Raw genomic sequence first — 22,994 nt, forward strand, 5'->3', positions numbered from 1 at the left:
GATCAAAGGTTAGACCTCCTCCATCAGAAGAGGAATTGGAAGCTCTTCCACATCCCCCGTTATTTCCAACCAAACCTAGCATGGAAGAAATCCGAACCGAGCCTCCTCCAATGCTCGACTTTTCTTCCCTAGTGGCAAGTGACGCGATCCCCTCCTTTGCAGAGGATTCACCTCGTCTTACTTTACCCAAGGCTCTCCCCCTTACTACCCCGGTCCCTTCGGGAGCACGACCTATGCCGCAATATGGCCGTGCATTGGCAAGTATGGGAGATGACCTTGCGTTCGTTTCAGAAGGGCTTCGTTCCTTACATAGGTCCCTTTCCAAACACCCGTGTCCTGATACCCCGCACACAGTTGCATCCGCTGCAATAAAACCTGAATTACCCCAACCACATGACTCTATTGCTCATAACACCAGACAACGTCAACCTCGCAGTTATCTTACTGCCGAGGGTACTAATCGCTGCCTTGCAGTTATTGACAGGCCCCCTTACCCTACAGTGCCCCTTGTCTCTAACTCTAGCACAGTGCATGCTCTATCCAATCCACCTAGCACTCCTGCCCAATAAGTGGCATTACATAAGAATTCCTGGCATTATGTTCAACCGTGGATAGATGATCTAGCAGGATGGTCCGAGGCTCTCCAGCCCCAGTCCGCCCTTTATCCACGTGAAGGATCCCTACGTTCTGACAAGCTTTTGTTAGTCCGGGATCTCATTTACGACCATCCTGACCCCCATTGGGATCAGGAGACAACATTATACCTAATCCAAGGCTTACAGGTTTGGAAAAAGTACGAGAATCAGTTCCCTATCACCCCTACGGATGTTAAACTCTTTCCCCTACTGAATAAGATGTCAGGTGGCGTCCCTCATACAGAGTACACTCCACTTTCGGCTGTTGAACTAAATAGCCTTATACTACAGCTCCCAGATATTGCTATGGGTGGCAATCGATGGCTGAAGAAATTGCAAGATATTACATTAGGTACTACCTTGTCAGTCGGTGACATGAAAGCATTGTTGGGCAGAACCCCGCACGCTAGTGTCACCGATATATTCACTCAATCAGGCTATGCCAAATTTGTAACTGATACCCAATATGATGGTAACCCTTTGACAGAGATTCAAACCAAGGTGTTTCAGGAGATCCGGACTATGTATCCGGCCCTCAAAGATTTCTCTGTTATCACCTCCCAACGATGGGAAGTGGACTCTGAGCCTATTGAAGCTTACTTGCTTCGACTCCAAGATCTCTTTAAAGAAGAGACAGAGGAAAAATTTGACTCTGATAATGCACTTCCAGTGTTCTACCATTTACTTAAGGGAACCTTACCTTCAGAGATTAAAAATAAATTGGAGAACACAGTGGGTCTCCAACTAGAAAAATGGCCAAAAATTCGTGAACACATCCTACATCATTGTAGAAGGCTCATTAAAAGCAAGCAAGATGAAGCTCAAAATCGTAAGACAATTCGTACTAACCTGGAAGTGTTGCAGACTGAAGATCTCAAAGAGAAAAGAGCCTCCAAAAGCTCTGACCCTGATCCCAATTCCTCTGAGACTTCTCCCCCTGTTATAGTTATGTATGCTGACCAACGCTATGACAATAATACCCGAAATCAGGGCCCACGGCCCTACCGCCCAGACCGTAGAACTGACTATCCTGAAGGGCGAGGCCGTCGCTCCCAACCTCAGAGAGGTCCCCCTCGGGGCCCCCCCGATGCAAATAGACGACCCAGAGACTACCGTTCCCGGCCTAGTCCTGATCGTTATCCTGATGTCCAGTGTTATCGCTGCCAGGAATATGGCCACTATGCCTGTCCAGTGTTTTCAAGCACGGCAGCCGCCCCGAGTTCAAGTTCGTCAAAGGTCCCCGGAACGACAGTCATTCCCTTTGTGGAACCCAGATCAACGCCGTCCACAGTGACTAGGCGTAGTCCGCACTACAGCTGGTCTACAAGACCCTATGATCACCCTACTTATCTGTGACGTCCCTGTCCCCTTTTTAATTGACACAGACGCTTCTCGCTCTGTGCTAGCCCACGTTCCGCATAAACTACAGAAACTTCTCAAGGTTTCTTCAGACAACATTACCACCACTGGTTTTGATGGTGTGCCAACGGATACACCATTGCTTGAACCTTTGCCCATCAAGTATGCCAACCTTCAGCTCTCGGCCCCCTTTTTGTATGCCCCACTATGCCCTGTTAATTTACTAGGAAGAGATCTGTTGACATTGTTTCACTTTGAAATTCATTTTGAACCTTCCCCTGATGAAAGCACTTCACTCATGATGGCTGTCACCTCTATGGTTGAGAAACAAATAGAGGTTGCACTGAATGACCTACCAGGTTTTCTTTGGGCCACACCTGAGAAACCCTATGGTGAAGTTACAGGCCCTCCCCATCGTATTCAGCTCCTACCTGGCTGCAAAGGCCCTAAAATCGCTCAATATCCATTGAAACCCGAAGTTATTGCTGGAGCTCAAGAACAAATTGATTCCTTATTACAGCAAGGTATCATTGAAAAGTGTAATTCACCATACAATACTCCATTATTCCCTGTTCCAAAGAAGGAACCTGGCGCCTTCCGCATAGTACAAGACTTACGAACGCTAAATGACCTCACTTACGCCACATTTCCGAACGTGGAAAACCCGACTACACTCCTCAATAGCATTTCTTTGCAGACATATCATTCCACCATTGATTTGTTCAATGCCTTCTTCTCCATCACTCTCGACCCTGTAAGCCGCCCGCTAACGGCTTTCCAGTTCAATAACACAACATATCAATGGACCCGTCTTCCCCAGGGGTTTACCGACAGCCCTACCATCTTCTCCCAAACTTTGGCAGGACACATACAGGAGTTTAAACGTGACAGGTATGTTCTGCCACCACATACTTCCATTGTTCAGTATGTGGATGACATGCTCATCACATGCCCTGACTTTGACACTTGTGTTCAAGTCACCTGTGACTTTCTTGGCTTCCTTGCTACGAAAGGCTACAAAGTTAATAGGAAGAAATTAAAAGTGGCTCAGACACATGTTACCTTCCTTGGCCATCACATTGGCCCCCGTCAGAAGGGCCTAGGTCCTGATACTCTTCAACATGTTTCCTCCTTACGTATGCCCACAACCGTTTCGGATCTCAGAGGTGTCCTTGGCATGCTAAATTTTTGTCGCCTTTGGATACCCAATTATTCTGCCCGGACTCAGCCATTTTACATGAAACTACAAGGTAAACAGAAAGTAAAACATGAAACTTTGCATTTTACAACTCAGGAAACAACTGATCTTATGGCCCTTGTGAAGGATGTTATGCTTTCCTCACCATTGGCAACTATTGATGTTTCTCAGGATGTGCACCTTTGGGTTGTGCATACTGAGGATACCTGGTCTTGCCTGATTACACAAGAACATGATGACCTTGCATGCGGTTATCTTTCAGGTACTTTTTCACCCGTTGAAAGAGCTTTTGCTACTTGTGAAAAAGGTCTTGTTGCCGCCAGTACTGCTGTTACAAAATTATACAGCTACATTCCTCACCTTCCGGTGATTCTTCACACGTCCCATGATGTTAAATATCTTTTGGACAAACAGATCAGTCACATGACTGTCTGCCGTTTACAAAAGTATCAAGTACTTTTGTTTAGTGTAGTGCACTCCATCCACCCATTAACTTTAACTGACCTTCAACGTCTGGATCCACTACTCACTGTCACAGAGACAGCACAGAATGCTATCTTTCCCCATGAGTGCACTACCCAATTATCTGTACCCGAATCCCTCCATGTACATTCTGAAATCCTACAGAATGGAGAAGTTTGGTTTACAGATGGTTCTCAGCAAAACGGGGTAGCTGGTTTTGCCGCCCTCCGTTACACACCAGAAGAATATATACTTGACCCAGTACAATTTAGACTACCGGAGGCATTCACAGCCCAAACTGCAGAACTTGCTGCTGTTTTATACGTTCTGCTGTTTAAAGCACTACACTCAGATTTGAGCATTGTCACCGACTCGGACTATGTTTTTGCTTCTCTGCATTCCCATGTTCGCAAATGGAATCAGAGGGGTATGATTTCCTCTACCGGGCAACCCTTAAGTCACTTACCTTTGTGGACTGCACTTTTTGATGCACTGGAGAAGCGCCATCAAAAAGGTCTCCGCACCAGTATCTCCTGGATTAAAGCACATCAGGAGACGGTCTTTTCTTTCGCCATCAACGGCAACCATGCTGCTGATGAGCTAGCCTGTGAGGTCACTTCCCTTTCCAGTCTTCCTTCCGGATCCGCTGCCGATGCTACACTTCCGGTAATTGCGTCCCAAGCGCCTCCCTTTGACACGCCTCCTTCTACTCCTTCGGATTCCACACACTCTGAATCTTCTCCAAATACCCCTCCCATTTTTCATGCTCCTCCTGTCATTACCTCCTTACTATCTCCGGTACCAGAGCCCCCTGTTACATCCCCTCCCTCCTCTAAATCCCTGACCTCAGACTTTTCTACTACCCTTACTTCCTCACTTACACAAGCAGAACTCACCTTGTGGAAGCAAGCTGGATGTTTTCTTAATCCAAATGGTATTTGGACCCATCCTAACGGTCAATTGTGTGTTTCACAGCATGTTTTGTCTCTACTTCTGCATGCCCTTCATTACCCTTTACATTTGAATGCTAATACACTGTACGATCAACTTTCTTCCAAATTATGGGCACCCCAATTGATGCCCATGTGTCACACTGTAGTTCATAATTGTTACAAATATTTCTTGTATACACCCAAACGGGGACCCGTTATTCCTTCAGGCCATTTACCTGTAGTCCAAGGACCTGGCCAACATTGGTATATTGATTTCACTGATATGCAGACACCTGTTCGTGGTAAACGGTATCTGCTTGTCTGCGTGGACGCTTTCTCTAAGTGGGTGGAAGCTTTCCCTTGCACTAGAGAAACTGCGCAGATCATGGCTCAATCACTATGTAATGAAATTATCCCACGATTTGGTATCCCTGCCAAGATCACCACAGATAATGGTATACATTTTGTTAACGAACTCCTACAAAACCTCCTTCCAGCACTGGGTATTACTCACAGAACTGTCTGTGTCTACAAACCCACCAGTAATGGTTTGGTTGAGAGATACAATGGATTGCTGAAAACTAAATTGCGTCAGCTTATGGCAAATGGGATTAAAAATTGGCTTGATGCCCTCCCATTGGCACTCTTATCTCTTCGTGCCACTCCATCCGCTTCCCTTAAACTGACGCCCTTTCAATTATGTACAGGTCGCCGTATGCGACTTTTACCCGGCAATCCAGACACTCTATTGCCCGATCAATACTCCGTATATTGGGATATCTTACAGACTATTGTAAGTTCTCTGTCCTCAATTCCACAGGCTATTTCGGACAGAAGAGGGGATTGTGATGCCAATAGATCCCCCCCTTTTAAAGTGGGCGATCAAGTGCACCGGCGTTATTATACGCACAAGACCTGGCGAGATCCCATCTACATCGGGCCCTTCAAGATTGAAGCGTTGTCAGCCACAGCTGCCAAGCTCGAGGACCACACATCTTGGGTCCATCTGAAAGATATACGAGCCTATTCGAATATCGATTCAGGCCTCCTTGATGTTTCCAGCCCAGCAGCCACTGGAGAAGCCTGCCCCACCACGGACCCCATCTCCACCGCCACTGAGCCCAAGACCACCGACACCGCACCCCACATCACTGTTTAATCACCTTGATCAACTAGACCAAAGACTTAATCACTTAATCACACAAGACCAATCATCTCCTGAGTCGCCGCTGATTGATCTCACCGATATCAGCGTCCAAACAATCGCTGAGTCACCAGAGTCACCACCTGAGTTACCACCGTTACTCGAACCTGTCACTGAGTGGGCATCCTCTCCTCCACCCTCCAGCGTTCCAGTTCCAGAATATCCACTTCCTTAAGTTGATCTCCGTATCCGCCTCATCCAAATCCGCAACCTAGCAGGAGACTTGGATTTGGGTGAACCAGAGTCTGTTGAGTTTCCTACACAGCAGGCTTTGTATTGTAACATCACCGAGCTGCTCGACATTCTACATTTGTATTTCCCGAATCAAGCCAGATAAATGCCACAGCAAGTCCAGCCACAGTTCACTCCAGAAGAGACTATTCCTTTACAGAAAGTTTTAATCCCCTCACCACCTCCCTCAGCCTCTCCAGTTGGTACACTCCTCCGCAGGGAACCAACCGCAGAGAACCTTGCTGCCCTCGACTACATCAAGGAACCAGTCCCAAATAAACTTGACCTTTCCCCTGTTGACAAGTGTAACTCTGAGCAGTTATCTGACACCAACACTCATTGGTCCAACGACTTTGACGAGACCTATCTTGAAGACGACACAGTCCCAGAGGACACGGACGACGCAGATAGCACCGTTGCAAGTGTTGCTTCAGCAGAAGTCACGGTAGTACACCAGTACACCCTTTTCTTCTGCTTCCCATCTGCTCGATTGTTTGCAGTTGGACTCTCGTGTGTTATCATACTTTGTATAGGTTTGGTGTTGTTTTTCACTACATTGTTTACCTATACTGTTGACAGAAATCTTGCTGATCTCTGGGTTACACCTAGTGCCTCTCCCTCTGGCAACTTTACCTTGCCCGTTGGAAACGCCACAGTACTTGCAACTACACCTGTACTTGCAACTACTCCCGTAGTCCTTGCCACTACTCCTGTACTGGCAACGACTCCACCAGCCTACACAACGCCCCAACACAATACCACATTCACACGCCTATTTGGACACACATCCCTCCACACGATTAAAGAGATCAATTCCATTGCCACCAGTAATACCAGCCCTTTGGCAGACACATCTGCCGCGACAGACTTTTCAACTGGCAATCTTACAGGGCCTATTGAAAATTCTACGATTGCTCCTGTCCTCACTGATTCTCCTGTTTTGCATTCTACAAGTGTTTCCGATAATAACAGTAGCTCGGACAATATTGTCCCCACTACTACAACTACTTTTGAGGATAATATTACCTTGTCTGAATTGCGAACCACCCCTCCTCCTTATCCTCTGGTGCCTAATAGTGACGTTCCTCCTCCCACGAATACTACCTTACCACTCCAGGTATCAGAGTCCCAGCTACACGCCCGCCCAGATAGCACCCCCATTAACTGTTATTATCCCCCATATGAGCCAGACTGACCCCCTGCATAGTTTGCCTGGATATTGGGATCCTGCGCCCAACGATTGTAGTTATTGGGACCCCAATTACAGATATCATTTGTTGTGTGAGCCCTTATTACACGCCCCAGGTCCTGGCCCCGCCAGAATTGTACAACATCTTACTTCCATACTTCACAACGCAGTGACAGTAAAAGTTGCTCGAAGTATTCTTCCATTTATTAGACCTCAGACAGGTGAAGAAGTTATCTTTTGGATTGTCACTTATAAGCTGTATTGTACGGATTGGTTGCCTTGGCTTTTCATTAGAAAAGTTGGGAACAGAGTTCTTGAGAAATATTGCATTTCACCGGACGGCAGAGGTTCATTTGCCGCTGTACGTTTACACCCGTGACATATCAATATATGTCCCATAGCAGAGGACTAAATAATCAGCCTTCACCGCCACAAATTGTTCCCTCCCTTGAATCCCCACCGCTGTCACCTCTCAATTTAGGTGGTCAAGTAATCCCTGAACCCCCGAATTACCTTTTTGATCCTCGAGAAATAGGTTATCCCCAGTGGGACCCTGCTCCGGAAGACAATCCCAGTTGGGATCCTCTTACCCGGTACCAAACGCTGTGTGAACCCTTACTTGAGAGTTGGACGCTTGGCCCCAGCCGAATTGTTACACATACCTTGGCATTGTTTGGAGGAAGCTTGGGGTTACAACTAGAGCAGACGGAAGTGCTCTTAACACGACCAGAAAGTGGTGAAATAGTGGATTTTTGGTTAATTACATACGCCGTACTTGGCACCAACTGGATACCCTTACTATTCATTAGAGAGGTTGGATTGAGACCTTTGGAAGTATTTAGCCTTTTCGAAGTCCCCAATCCCACTGAAAAAGGAGCTACTAGAATTTACCCCCCTTACACAAGTAACCCCTAATGATATATCAAGCCTTGGTATATTTTGGAATAGTGATTGTTGTGATAGCAGCTCTTGCTAAGACCCTAGGGCTAATTTTGTTACTCACCTTAATCATTAGCCGTCACTTGCCCTTTGTACAGTCTTGATACAGTGTTTAATCATGAAAACTACCAACATGATGTGCCTGGCCCTCTTCTTGTGTGTGCTCACTATGCCCATTGTACAAGGAGCACAGGACTTAGAAAATTTTCTGCAGAAATTTATAACCACCTACAAAATAACATTACCTACTACTGAACAGACGACCACGATAACCCTTGATGTGTGTGCCTACACTATGTGCGGTGAGCATCCGGTGCAGCAATATCTGTCAGCTTCTGAGATATACCTGTGTCCCTTTTCCAACTGCGGAAGTTGGGCACAAGTATGGTGGTACACAGGTTCCTGGGTTCCCTATTCAGGTAGCGAAATTCCTGATCTCAAAAAGAGTATTTCCATTATGAAAATACGAGTGTCTAACCTTTGTCCGATGACCAAATGTAATCAAGTGGCCATCACTTTCAGAGGAGTAACGGCAGTTACGTACAGAACCTATTCCTTAGGAATTGATACTACAGGCAGAGATCCAATTGGTAAATTTCAGATTATTCCCCCTCCCCAACCAGACAAGAACCCCTTGATGCCAACAAAGATCCCTGAAGTAGAGATTCCTTATCAGATTGTACCAATTAATAATTCTAAAGATTTAATGGCATTAGAAACAGGATTTGGGGATACTAATCTGTGGCTCGAATGGGCCCATTATACTACAAAGAGTTTGAATGTTTCTAATTGTTATTTTTGTGCCCATGCAAGAGCAGAACCGACAGTAGTCCCCTTTCCTTTAGATCTCTACAACGATCCAGATGGTTTTTGGTGTATGTTAGAGCTACTACAGGTAACAACTGAAATTAATCAGTCTTGTCAACATCTTGACAACCACCACCCCTACTTGCCCCCTCGGATGAGGGTACCTCCTGCATTCAGGATTCCAGACCCTGGTACCAGATATCAAACATGTCTGGAACGATATGGAGTGAAAAATTCACGGTTTTTGGGAAATTTGACCAATTGCAATAGTTCCCTAGCAAAAGGAGCTCTGAGGGGTCTGAACCTCACAGACTTCGCACAAGCTAGAGCAGATGTATGGTGGTATTGTGGAACCCACACCATCCACCATACACTTCACAGAAGTTGGACAGGCAGATGTGCCTTGGTCAAATTGGTAATTCCAATCATTATAGCATCCTTGCTCCCTTCTCATAGCAGCTCTTCCTCACGAGTGAAGAGACATGCAATGCCTGGATCTTTTGATGATCGGGTATATATAGATGCAATTGGAGTTCCAAGAGGGGTCCCTGATGAGTTCAAAGCCCGAAACCAGATAGCTGCAGGGTTCGAATCCGCCTTCTTCTGGTGGGCTACTATTAACAAGAACGTAGACTGGATTAACTATATATATTACAACCAGCAGAGATTTGTAAACTATACTAGAGATGCGGTTCAAGGAATTGCAGCACAACTAGACGCCACCAGCAGGATGACGCTAGAAAATCGATTAGTGCTTGATCAGATTCTGGCAGCAGATGGCGGAGTGTGCCACAAAATAGGTACACAGTGTTGCACCTTTATCCCCAACAATACTGCGCCAGATGGGTCAATTACCAGAGCTTTGAAAGGCCTTACCTCACTGTCACAAGAGTTGGCAGAGAACTCTGGTGTTGATACATCTTGGACTGGTTGGATGGATAAAGCCTTTGGTAAATGGAAGACATTTATCATTTCTGCGGCCACCACCATAATCATAGTGGTAGCAATTTTTGTATTAGTAGGATGTTGCATAATCCCTTGTGCTAGAGGCTTGGTAGAACGCTTAATTGAAACCGCAATAACAAAAAAGACAACCGCAGGACAATATGCCCTGTATGAAAATCTCCTCCCAAACACCACAGGAGACAATACATTGGATTATCTCCCTATGAGATGGACCAATCGCTATGCAAATGCCAGAGACACTGTAGAAATGTCTGCAACTGTATAATCAGGTAGTAGCACACTGGGATACAATATAATAACGTAAAGCTTTATGAAACAATGTAATCAATAATCAATATGACTATGTAATCTATGCAAATGTATACTCAGGATATAATCAGTATATAACCAAAGAATGAATGATTGTTAGCAATATATACACAGATAGGTAAGAATAAGATTGAACCTGCATATTAATAGGTTGAACAATATTGTTGTTGTAACTATGGTATGTGACTTAACTGCAGATATGGGTAAGTCCCAAGAAGGATTGAAATAACAGAAGTAGTGCTTGCGTGGTAATCTCAATTCAAACAAGTTGGACTATACAGGTTTTCAATTAGACTCTCCAATTTCAATAACTGTATAGGATACCTTCTGGAATGGATGGTACCATGGTACGTTAACCCTGGTGTCACCCTATGAGATAGGGTGAAGAGGGGAATGTTAATATGTGTTCTAGCTTGAGACCTATCTACTGGAATAGTGGTGGGCCAAGCTACATAGCTTTCAACAGCTGAAAAGCACTGACTAGGCCTGATAATCAGCTGATGGCCTTAAAGCAGGGAGCCTGCAAGAGCAGGACTGCTTGGTGAGTCTTAATGAAACCTGGTGCAACTTCCAAATTGAGTGTAACACCTACGATGAAGAAATTAAAGACAGAAATGATAGAAGTTTGGTTCATAACATGGAGTCTGTCTTTAGAAGATGGCACCCAGATCACAAGATGATATAAGAAAGATTTGCCCATGTTTGGATATCAGTATCTCAGGAGTTGTTGACAAAAAGGGAAATTGCACAATAGGTTGCAATAATAAAACGGAAAGGGGAGGTGGGCACCTGACCGGCAGTTGAGTATGATTCAGAGGTTATGCAAGATTAGGAAAAAAAAAGTCCCTTCCATAGACTTGTATTAGGACCAGATACTATATAAGAGATGGACAGCAGATAGATCGTTGGAGTGTTTCCCCAACGTTTCGTAAGGTGCGGAGCTCTGGCCGGTTGGACCCACAATCTGTCTGCTGAATGTACCTGACTAATACCTGATTTGGTAAGAATAAAAAGACTATTTCTTTAACTGAACTGTCTCTGTCTTCACTTCAATCCATTTTCTACTTTTCATCTGTCTTACAATATAACACACACACATAAGTAAGATTTCTAACTGTAACAGTGTTATAGATATTTTATAGATTTAATGCGGGCACATAACTGGCCAAAGAATAACTTAGATCCAAAAAGACAAAAAGCTGTGGTCATGGGAATTAGGCTTGAACTGCGCCTTCTGATGCCTCCCCAACAGCGATACCCATGGGAAGGGGTCTCACAGGAATTCAGGGAGGCGGTCCACAAGATCATAGAAGAACAAACCCTCTGTACACCTCCGTGTGGAAGGATCCCACGAGGGTCTATAGAGGGGTAGGTTTAAAAACATCCAGAATTAGAAAGGTATAGAAAATAATCTAATAATGGAGAAATTGAACAAGAGATTGGATGAATGCTATGTGATCTACACCACAACATAAATCTGTTCCACTTGGAAGAATAAGAAATTCTAGTTGACTGCTTTCTAGAAGCCAACAATACATTAATGACTAGTTGAGAAAAAACTGAAGTATCTAATGCATTGCTTGAAGATACCACGCTGTGAGACGACGCTTCCTTAGGTTTGGATGGAGAAGTAGACCCCTGTTTTGAGATATGAGGTCTGTAAGAAAAGGAAGAGTCCAAGGTGGAAGGTGTTATATGGTGCTATAAGAATTAGAGAAGATCTGTCCTGAATAACCTGTAATACCTTTGGAATTGGAGGAAATGCATAAAAAAGGGCATTTGTCCAAGGAATAGCCAAGGCATCTGCAGCTATCCTTTCCTGAGTGGGCCACATGGAACAAAATCTGTGACACTTGCTGTTCTTTGGAGATGCAAACGGCCTTATTTTCGGAAGAGAAGGGCGGCCATATTCTGACCCAAATCGGGAGATGGCCGCCCTTCTCCCGTGGGTACCCACATCGGTATAATCGAAAGCCGATTTTGGGTGCCCCCAACTGCAGTCCGTCGCGGAGACAAAGTTTCCAGGGGTGTGTCAAGGGTAGCGAAGGCGGGACAGGGGCGTGCCGGGGCGTGCTTAAGAGATGGCCGCCCTCAGCCGATAATGGAAAAAAGAAGGGCGGCCAGAGTGAAAATTTGGTCCGCTTTTTTTGGACCCTTTTTTTTCACGACCAAGTCCCAAAAAAGTGCCCGAACTGCCCAGATGACCACCGGAGGGAATCGGGGATGACCTCCTGTGACTCCCCCAGTGGTCACTAACCCCCTCCCACAAAAAAATACAACTTTAAAAACTTTTTTTTGCCAGCCTGTATGCCAGCCTCAAATGTCATACTCAGCTCCATCACAGCAGAATGCAGGTCCCTGGAGCAGTTTTAGTGGGTGCAGTGCACTTCAGGCAGGTGGACCCAGGCCCATCCCCCCTACCTGTTACGTTTGTGGTGGTAAATGGGAGCCCTCCAACCCCCCCCCCCAAACCACTGTACCCACATCTAGGTGCCCCCCTTCACCCATAAGTGCTATGGTAATGGTGTAGAGTGGTGGGGAGTGGGTTTGGGGAGGATTTGGGGGGCTCAGCACCCAAGGTAAGGGAGCTCTGCACCTACATAGTAACATAGTAGATGACGGCAGAAAAAGACCTGCACGGTCCATCCAGTCTGCCCAACAAGATAACTCATATTTACTGCTTTTTGTGTATACCCTACTTTGATTTGTACCTGTGCTCTTCAGGGCACAGACCGTATAAGTCTGCCCAGCACTATCCCCGCCTCTCAACCACCTGCCCCTCCTCCCAACCACCGGCTCTGGCACAGACCGTATAAGTATGCCCAGCACTATCCTCACCTCCCAACCACCAGCCCTGCCTCCCAACCAGCGGCTCTGGCACAGACCGTACAAGTCTGTCCAGCACTATCCCCGCCTCCCAACCACCAGTCCCGCTTCCCACCACTGGCTCTGGCACAGACCGTATAAGTCTGCCCAGCACTATCCCCGCCTCCCAACCACCAGCCCCGCCTCCCGATCTTGACTAAGCTCCTGAGGATCCATTCCTTCGGCACAGGATTCCTTTATGCTTATCCCACGCATGTTTGAATTCCGTTACCATTTTCATTTCCACCACCTTCTGCAGGAGGGCATTCCAAGCATCCACTACTCTCTCCATGAAAAAATACTTCCTGACATTTTTCTTACCTGGGAGGTATTTTAATGTTTTTATTTTTTATTTTTAAAAGTGCCCCCTAGGGTGCCCGGTTGGTGTCCTGGCATGTGAGGGGGACCAGTGTACTACGAATCCTGGCCCCTCCCACGACCAAATGCCTTGGATTTGGCTGGATTTAAGATGGCCGCCTTCGGCTTCCATTATCGCCGAAAACCGAGGCCGGCCATCTCAAATCCGCCCAACTCAGAGACATTTGGCCGGCCCCAACCGTATAATCGAAAGAAAAGATGGCCGCCCATCTTTTTCGATTATACGGTTCAGACCGCCCCTTCTCCTGGCCGTTCCTGGAGATGGTCACCCATACAGATGGGTGGCCTCTTTCGATTATGCCCCTCAAAGAGATCTACCTGCGATATACCCCAAAGACGAAATAGGTTTTGAATAACTGTGGTCTTGATGGACCACTCGTGTGGTTGTAATTTTCTGCTTAATGAATCTGCTATCTGATTGTCGAACCCTGGTAGGTAAATTGCTTGAATTGTGGAATCCAGAGACAGAACTAGAGTCCATAACTTGATAGCTTCACAGCAAAGGTGATGGGAGCCCATGCCACCCTGCTTGTTTATATAGAACATTGCTACTTGATTGTCCGTTCAAACTTGTATAACATGAGAATGCAGGAGATGTTGAGAAGTTTGAACAGCTAATCTGACTGCTCTTAATTCTAGGAGATTGATGGAATAAGTTCTCTCCTGAACTGTCCAATGTCCTTGTGTTGAGTAATTGTCCAGATATGCCCCCCAACCTATTTTGGAGGCATCTGTTGTTATAATCTTGGTAGGGTGAGGTGAATGAAATGGAGCTCCCACCAACAGATTTTTCTGTTATGTCCACCGTAGAAGCTGTAGTTTGATATGGTTGGAAATAAAACTTTTTGCAGAAAGAGGATGTAGATATTAAATCCATCTTTTCTTTAAATACCATTGTAGTGGACGCATCTTTAGACGTGCTAGTGGAAGAACACTGACTGTGGAGGCCATCCTGCTTATTTTCAAAGGAGAAGGCCAGCCATCTTCCGACACAAACTGGGAGATGGCCGGCCTTCTCCTGAAGCCATCCAAATCGGTATAATCAAAAGCCGATTTTGGCCGGCTTAAACTGCTTTCCGTCGTGGAGCTGGCCAAATTTCAAGGGGGCGGGCTGGAGGCTTAGCGAAGGCAGGATGGGGGCGTGTTTAAGAGATGGCCAGCTTCGGACGATAATGGAAAAAAGAAGAGCGGCCCTGACGAGCACTTGGCCGACTTTACTTGGTCCATTTATTTTCACGACCAAGCATCAAAAAGGTGCCCAAACTGACCAGATGACCACTGGAGGGAATCGGGGATGACCTCCCTTGACTTCCCGAGTGGTCATTAACCACCTCCCACCCTGAAAAAAACAACTTTACAATCTTTTTTTTTTTTAAGAGTATGTCCTTCGCTATGCCTCCGTCCCTGCGATGGCAGTTGAAGACGTCCTTCCCTGCACCGGCAGTTGAGAACGTCCAAAATTTGAATGTTTTTGGTGAAAAGGACATCCATGCCTTTGCTATGCCTCCAACACCCTATTTATTTATTTGGATTACAAGTATTAGCAGTGAGATTTGAACCAGCCACCTCTGGCTAACTAGACCACTGCTCTAACCACTAGGCCACTCTGCCACTCCACTCCACTGCTTTGATATTTGGCTATCCCTGTGTGTGGGGGGCAGTATGTAGGTCCCTGTGGGGGAGGTATGTGCGTGTCAGCAGAGGCATAATGAAGGCATGGACGTCCTTCTTTCAAACTATTTGGATGTCCTGAACTGCCCCCCCTACAGGGATAGCCAAATATCAAGGAAGTGGAGTGGAATAGAAGAGTTGCCTAGTGGTTAGAGTACTGGCCTGGTAATTCAGAGGTGGTCAGTTCAAATCCCACTGCTGCTTGTGATCCAAAATCCAAATAAAGAGGGTGTTGGAGGCATAGCAAAGGCATGGATGTTCTTCTCACCAAAAACATTCACATTTTGGAGTCTTCAACTGCCATCACAGGGACAGAAGCATAGCAAAGGACATACTCTAAAAAAAAAAAAAATTGTAAAGTTGTTTTTTTCAGGGTGGGAGGTGGTTAATCACCACTGGGGAAGTCAGGAGAGGTCATCCCCGATTCCCTCCAGTGGTCATCTGGTCAGTTCGGGCACCCTCCTTAGGAAGGAAATTGTGTGTAAATGAGCTTAACAGTGCGCAGCTCATTTGCATGCAATTTCCATCATGCATGCCTGTTCCTTTCCAGATTAGTAAGGGAAGGGCTTTTTCCATTCAGTTAGTGGGACCAGTGCACTTCGAATGCTGGCTCCTCCCAAGACCAAATGGCTTGGATTTGGCCGGGTTTGAGATGACTGCCATTAGTTTCCATTATCAGCGAAAACCAATGCCGGCGATCTCTAAGGGATTTGGCCGGCCGCGACTGTATTATCGAAACAAAAGATGGACACCCATCTCGTTTTGAAAATACAGTTGGCCCCTCCCCTTCACGGCGCTGTCCTCGTAGATGGCCGCCCTTAGAGATGGCCGGCCCCGTTCGATTATGCCCCTTTCTGTGTCCTAAAAGAGTTACAATAGTGCGAGCAGTTGTCATTTGCACTGATTGGAGATAGTGTACTAGATGTATCAACAGTTGAGCTCGAGATAACGGTAGTTTTACCAGAGATTCCTGAGAATTCAGGTCTGCTTCTATGAATGTTAAACTCTGTGTTGGGATCATATTTGATTTTTTGTAATTTATTAGAAAACCTTTTGAGAAGATGAATGGTGAGCTGCAGATCCTGAAGATTTTGCTGTGGAGAAGGAGCTACTACTAGCCAATCGTCAAGATATGGGAATAGCATAATCCCTTTCTGATGTAAATGAGTTACTGGTGCTATAGCACACTTTGTGAATACTCTAGGGGCTGGTATTAAACCAAATGGCAGAACTTTGAACTGGTAAGTTTGGATTTGGAGTACAAATCGAAGAAATCTTCTGGAGTACGGATGGATAGGAATATGAAGATAAGCATCTTGAAGGTCTAGGGCTGTGAACCATACATTGTGCTGTAATAGTGGAAGTATTGCAGGCAATGTAGTGATTCGAAATTTTTGTTTTGGAATAAATTTATTGAGTCTTCTTAGATCTAGTATCGCTCGCGAGCCCCCGTCTTTTTTGGGAATGAGGAAGTAATGGGAAGAAAAACCCTTGTTTCTCTCTTGAAGAGGAACACTCTCTATAGGCTGCTCCTGAAGTAGTCTGTGAACTTCCTGTTGTAATAGAGGAATTTGGGAGGTTGGGACATGAAGATGTGTAGGTGATCGTAATGGTGGGGTATGTGTAAAGGGAAGGGAATAACCTTTTTGAATTATCCCTAAAATCCAATTGTCTGATGTTATTGATGTCCAAGCATCCAAGAACTTCTGAATTCTGCCCCCCCACTGGATCCTGAATTTGAAATGTGATGTCAAAAACTAGAGGCTACTTTTTGTTGTTGTTAAGTAGTAGCTGGTTTCTGAGCACGTCTATCCCTTCCTCCTCTATTATGAAAATTATAACGATTATTATGAGATTTGAAATTATAAGATGCACGCTGCTTAGAAAATGATTTACGATGTTGAAATCTATTTCTAGAGGAGTAGTAAGGTAACCTTGTATAATTTGATTTGGACGGTTGATGTTTATCCTGCTCTAAGGTATCAAGAGTTGTACAATCTTCTTTCAGACCTTCAATTAACTCCTTAACTCTGTCCCCAAACAATGAATCACCTGAACAAGGAGCATCAGCTACTTTTTCATGAATGTCTTCTCCTAAAGCCGAAGCTCTCAACCAGGATAAACACCTTGCTGCTAATGTAGTTGCTGCACCTCTTATAGAAATATCAAAATGATCATGAGTCGTTCTAATCATCTGCTTAACATTCTTCTAAATTTGCCGTAACAGATACAAATAGAGGAATACTGTCCTCAGGGAATAGGGACTGCAACTTTGATAAATCATCCATAATGGTATATAAATATTCAACATGGTGAAAAGTATGAACTGAAATACAAGCTGAAAGCATAGCAGATTGAAAAATCTTTCTTGCCATTGTATCCATAAACTTTAAGTCTTTTGGAGGAGGATGGTTAGTTATATCCTTTTGAATCTTATTTCAACACATTGCTGATTTAACTACCAGTGAAGCGTGAGGAAGTTGATTCTTACCATGACCTAAAACGTCCTGCACCTTATATTTATTTTCTAAAGCTCTCTGAGTAGGTCTTATAGAATAAGGATTTGTCCAGGTTATTTTATGGTGATCTTGGAGTACTTGAGCTACAGGAAGGGCAATAGACTCCTTAACAACATTCAGATATTTGGTTACTGATCTTTTCTCATCAGAAAAACCACTCTGAGAGGATGGAGGAATATTCAATGTGTTAGCTAACTTAACTAAAAACTTTGACTAAGAATCATCTTGTACAGAAGGAAGTTCATCTTGTTTAGGTGAGTGTAAACCAGAGGTAGAGGGTATTTGATGAACAGACTGCATAGGCTGTAAAGTATGATTTGATGAAACTTGAGAAGGAACTGGCGAATGTAGTGTTGAATTTACAGACAAAACATCTTGTCTAGAATTTGAAGGAGAAACAGACCATAACTCTTGTTTATGAGGAGATTTATGGTGAGAGGAAGCTTGGATGAAAGCAGCTGAAGTAAAATAATATCTTCCGCTTTAGATGGAAGAGAAGAAGCTTCTTTAACAGGCTGCTGATTTTTCAGAACCTGTGTGAGTAAATTAATTAACTGCAATTGTGCATTAGAGGAAGAAGTTGTGCATTAGAGGAAGAAGTCCCCCTGCTTCTATGAGATTTCGAAGAGGCACAAGATACTCGCTGCCTGGAGTGTCAATGTTGTGTAGACTTATGGTGCCGATGTCGAGAGTGAGCTCGACTCCGTTTAGATGGGGGCATGTCAGATGATGAGGAAGAGGTCGATGTGAAATCTTAGTTTCTTACCTGTAACGGTAGTTTTCCGTGGACAAAGGATCTTCTAGCCACACCCCTTGAATATACGCCACGATGACATGCGTGACCCGGCCATCCAATAGCAACGCTTTAAAAAGAAAGCAAAAAAAAATTAGCGGATTCCCGCCCATAAGTACTGTATAAATACACTTGACAGCCCAGACCAGTCAGTTTAATAATATAGCTACGACAACTAGGGAGGGATGGTGTGGCTACAAGATCCTTTGTCCACGGAAAACTACCGTTACAGGTAAGAAACTAAGATTTTTCCATGGACAGGATCTTCTAGCCACACCCCTTGAAGACTCCCAAGCCAACACAGGTAACAAAAACATGTAATCATTAACATGAAATATACAGTAAACCCACTGCCGGAAATCTGTTACCTGTGATAGGAGGAGGAGGACAGTTGTCGGTTACATTGCCTCCCGCAGGATTGACAGTCCAAACAATGAATCTGCATGTGAAGCTGCATCCAAACAGTAATGCTTTGAAAAAGTATGCAGAGAGGACCAGGTAGCTGTCCTACAGATATCAATAAGAGGTGCTCTATGTAGAAATGCAGTAGAGGCTGCCATTGAACGTAATTTATGAGCAGTAACATGAGGATGTGATGCATGCTGGTGATAACAAAAATTTATACACTGAGTCACATATGATGATAAAGTTCGTTTTGATATTGGTTGTTGAGCATTCCCATTGTACGACAAAAAAAGCTGTGAAGGTCTATGACTACCTGACGTACGGTGCAAATAAATAGATAATGCTCTGGTACAATCCAATGTGTGCAACCTACTGTGTTGAACAGATTGATGTGGAGGAGGAAAAAACACTGGTAAAATAATTGATTGATTTATATGAAAAGAAGAAACTACCTTTGGCAGAAACTTCGGATGAGGACGTAGTATCGCTTTATCATGTAATATTTGAGTATAAGGACTGTAATATACGAGTGCATGTAATTCCCCAATTCTTCGAGCTGAAGTAATAGCTATAAGAAACAAGGTTTTCCAAGTAAGATATTGAAGGGTTGTCTCTTGAAGAGGTTCAAATGGAGGTTCCATGAGTTTGTCTAAAACCAAATTCAAATCCCAAACTACTGGAGGTAATTGAACCGGAGGTTTAAGGTTAAATAACCCCTTCAAAAATCTTTTAGTGATGGGATGTGCCATGACAGTGCAACCATCAATTGAATCATGAAAAACAGAAATTGCCGCAACATGTACCTTTACTGAAGATGCAGCTAGTTGTGAATTAGATAAAGAAAGGAAATATTCCAATAAGGAAGAAATTGAACACGACACTGGGTCAAGTTGATGCGCTGTACACCAATAACAAAATCTTCTCCATTTTGAGGCATAAACCATTCGAGTTGACTGCTTCCTGGAAGCCAACAAGACTGCAAGATCTGGTTGAGAAAAAACTTGAGAAACTAATGATTGACTTGAAGATACCACGCAGTGAGCTGGAGGTGGCTGAGATTTGGGTGTAGAAGCTGACCGTTGTTCTGTGAAAGAAGTTCTGGAATTACAGGCGGAAACTGTGGTGGTTGGACAGCTAACTGGTTTAGCACAGGAAACCACACTTGCCTCGGCCAATACGGCGCTATTAGAATGAGTGATGATTTGTCCTGGAGAACTTTCTGCAACACTCTTGGAATGAGAGGGATTGGAGGGAATGCATAAAACAGAGAATTTGTCCAACGGATAGCAAATGCGTCCTCTGCTACTCTGTTCTTTGCAGGCCACCTTGAACAATATCTCTGACATTTGTTGTTCTGTGGGGAGGCAAAAAGATCTACTAGAGGCCAGCCCCACATCTGGAACAGTTCGTGAATAATTATGGTCTTCAGGGACCACTCGTGAGGTTGAAGACTCCTGCTTAATACATCTGCAATCTGATTCTCCCGACCTGGTAGATAAATTGCTTGAATCACCGAATTGAGGGAGAGAACTAGGTTCCAGAGTGTGACAGCTTCTTGACACAGATGAAGAGAACCCATACCTCCTTGCTTGTTGATATAAAACATTGCGACTTGATTGTCTATACGAACTTGAATCACTTGGGATCGAAGAAGATGGTGAAAAGTTTGAATAGCCAATCTGACCGCCCTCAATTCCAGAAGATTGATGGAATAACACTTCTCTTGATTGGTCCAGCGGCCTTGTGTCGAGAAGTGGTCGATATGCACCCCCCCCATCCCACTTTGGATGCATCCGTGGTAAGAATTTTTGTTGGAAGAGGTGACTGGAAAGGCGCTCCTACCAAGAGATTGTGTTGATGTGTCCACCAAGAGAGCTGAAGTTTGATACGGGTGGATAGAAGAATCCTTGAAGTAAGCGGATCTTGGTACTGAATCCACCTGTTCTTTAAATACCACTGTAAAGGTCTCATGTGCAGACGTGCTAGTGGAAGTACCGCAACTGTCGATGCCATATGACCTAACAGAATTAGGAGAACCCGAGCCATATGACCTTCAGTGATTGAAGATAGTGAACTAATTGGATTAAGCAAATGAGCTCGAGGGAAGTGGTAACTTCGCTAGAGACTCGTTATGACACCAGATCCGCTCCGATGAAAGCCAATCTCTATGTTGGGATCAAATGTGATTTTTTGTAATTGATCACTAAACCTAACTTTTCGAGAAGCACAATGGTAGTCTGTAAATCTTGAAGATTCTGCTGAGAAGACTGGGCTACGATCAGCCAATCGTCGAGATATGGGAAAAGGACGATTCCCTGTCGATGTAATTGAGCAACTGGTGCTATGACATACTTCGAGAACACCCTGGGAGCTGATGTTAGACCAAAGGGCAGAACTTTGTACTGGTAATGTTGTCCTTGACAGACAAAACGAAGAAATCGTCTTGAAGAGGGATTGAACAGGAATATGTAGGTCAGCATCCTGCAGGTCTATGGCTGAAAACCATGCTCCCTGATTCAATAGAGGGAGAATGACCTGTAACGATGTCATTCGAACCTTTGTTTTGGAGAGAAACTTGTTGAGATGCGCAGATCTAGTATCGCTCTTTGACCTCCATCTTTCTTGGGAATGAGAAAAATCGGGAATAAAAGCCCTTGTTTATGTCGTGAGCAGGTACAATCTCTATAGCATTGAGATGAAGAAGTCTGCACACTTCCTGACGTAATTGAAAACACCTGAGAACTGGGGACATGGAGATGTGTAGATGATCGAAAAGGTGGGTTTGTGAAATACCAGAGAATAACCATGTTGAACAATCTCCAGAATCCACTTGTCTGTTGTTATTGATCTCCAAGCAGGAAAGAAAAAAATGTTGAATCCCTTCCCCCACCGGGACATGGGGCCTGGGAAGGGTCCAAAAAGACGGCGTAAGCTTTTGCTGCTGTGTGGTTGAATAGGCTTCTGAGAAGCCTTTCTCTAACCGGTCTAGCATGAAAATTGTAACGGTGATACTGAGATTTAAAATGAGAAGCTGACATTGAGGAGGAAAAGACTTCCTTTGAAAAATCTATTCTAGTATTAAAATAAGGCAAGCGTTTATAGTTTGATTTGAAGGCTGTTGTTTATCTTGCTCCAACGGACTAAGGTTGTACAGTCCTCTTTAAGGCCCTCAATTAACTGTTTTACTTGTCTCCAAACAAAGAATCCCCAACACAAGGAGCATCAGCTACCTTGTCATGAACATCTTCTCCAATGCCGACGCTCTTAACCATGACAAGCGTCTGGATGCAATAGAAGTAGCCGCATTTCTGACGAAGTGTTCAAACTGATCATGAATAGTTCGGATCATTTGTTTAGAGCTGTCTTCTAAATTCACCAGAATTTGCTGAAAACGTGGCATGTTCTGTTGATGAATCAATGATTGCAATTTGGATTAACATCTTCCATGATGGTATAAAGGTATTCAATCTGATGGAACATGTGAATTGCAATACGTGCTGACAACATGGAAGACTGAAAAGTTTTCCGTGCTAGAATGTCCATAAATTTTCAAATCTTTCGGTGGTGGGATGGTTGGTTATATCTTTCTGCAACTTACTTCGTCTCATGGCTGATTTGACTACCAATGATGCATGAGGAAGTTGCATCTTCCCATGACCCAAAAATCCTGGACCTTATATTTATTGTCTAACGACCTTTGTGTAGGTCTAATTGAATAAGGTGTGGACCAAACTAATTTTTGATGATCTTGAAGCACCTGCGGTATAGGCAAGGCTATTGATTGCTTGACTAAATTCAAATATTTATTGACAGATCTTTCCCTCAGAATGTCCCCTTGAGATGTAAGGGGGTATATGCAAAGTAGTCACTAATTTGTGTAAAAATTTTGTATAAGACTCATCCTGGACAGGAAGAGTCTCCTCCTGAGAAGTAGAAGGAAGAGCGTGGAAGCGCAGGTAAATCTTGTCCTGTTGGAGTCATGTGTGTATGATGTGAAGAAGCCACTGAAGGCGCTGGTGAATTTACTGGTGATTTTACTGACAACACTTCCTGCCACGAGGTGAAGGAGAAAAGGCACATAACTGCTGCCTCTGAGGTGAATGAGGCAGAGATATTGATTCAGAGGTGACTA

Source organism: Microcaecilia unicolor, chromosome 2 (assembly GCF_901765095.1).
Source record: "Microcaecilia unicolor chromosome 2, aMicUni1.1, whole genome shotgun sequence".
Taxonomy (NCBI): domain Eukaryota; kingdom Metazoa; phylum Chordata; class Amphibia; order Gymnophiona; family Siphonopidae; genus Microcaecilia; species Microcaecilia unicolor.